This window comes from Gigantopelta aegis, chromosome 13 (assembly GCF_016097555.1).
Source record: "Gigantopelta aegis isolate Gae_Host chromosome 13, Gae_host_genome, whole genome shotgun sequence".
NCBI classification, from domain to species: Eukaryota; Metazoa; Mollusca; class Gastropoda; order Neomphalida; family Peltospiridae; genus Gigantopelta; species Gigantopelta aegis.
In genome coordinates this window covers 41,955,445-41,956,728 of record NC_054711.1, presented here as the reverse complement: position 1 = coordinate 41,956,728, position 1,284 = coordinate 41,955,445, and positions in this window count along the sequence as shown.

The window sequence follows — 1,284 nt, the reverse complement described above, 5'->3', positions numbered from 1 at the left end:
TAAAAATACGTATTTACCCGTCTTATAAATCACTCTTAACAGAAAATAGAAACTGTATTAATTAATTCTTTACTTTATAGATATGCGTCAGTCTCTTGACAAAAGTGTAGTTTTACTGAAATGTTTAATGTCCGTCTTTCTATGCGTCTTACTTCGTGTGAGCCGTTAGTGTGTTCTGGACAATAACAACTGTTGTGTATGACGTAAATACTCGGAGACCGTTTTGTTGTCGTCGTGGAGATGATACAAAATACCCGGTTCTGTGTCTATAGACCAGCGTTCACAAAACACCACCTGCGTCGGTTAGTCCTATTCAAGAAGTCACGTGTTGATCAGTTCCCACGGGAAATCAAACAATCTAATTAAAATTAGCTCCACTATTACATTTGATTTGTCGCTAAAAGTACTTTATTTAACCATCTACATAATTACCATAACTCACTTATTACTGATATTTTGTAAAACTAATTAAATTATGTCAACGGTCCATAATTCGGAGAAAAATAACGGCTATTTGCAGAGCAGAGGTGTGACGTATTATTTTGAGTTACGTGGCGGGCATGCCCCCGAATAACCGCAGTGTCAAAACGATTTACCAAGCTCGTGTAACGAGATCGCTATACCGTCCTCTGCGACGTAGGTTAAATAGAAAAAACAAAAAACAAAACAAAACGAATTTGTTTTTAAATTTAAAAATCAATAAAAACATGTACTGAATGATAATAAGCTTATACATTAATTTATTTTAGTAACAGAAGCATGTTAAACGTCGACAATCCCGACGGGTTAGGCCTTTGCATCTATAGGTAAATTTATCGTTGGTCGTACGCAGAAAAACAACCCCTCTAAACATCATAATCACAAACATCTTCATTTTCCACCTTGTCAAATATATTTTATGCAAAATATGCCATAACAGCTGACTTGGGATAGGAATTGCTACATTTTAAAAGAACTCTGAACTAGACGGTGTTTATATACGATGCGACTATATATATGACCGCCGTGTATATAGCCTCCGCTAACGAGGGCTGACTATATTCACAGCAAAAATGTATCTAGCTGAAAAATAAGTATTTAATTGATCCATATTACCGAACCATCTGGAACAGGAGGAATACATACTAAGTACTGTGCGAACAGTGCGTTTTCTGAACAGAGGAGACGGGGTGTGTGTGTGTGTGTGTGTGTGTGTGTGTGTGTGTGTGTGTGTGTGTGTGTTTATGAATCTATGAATAGCGTAATATTGCGTCTACAGTACTAACAAAAAATTAATAATAAATA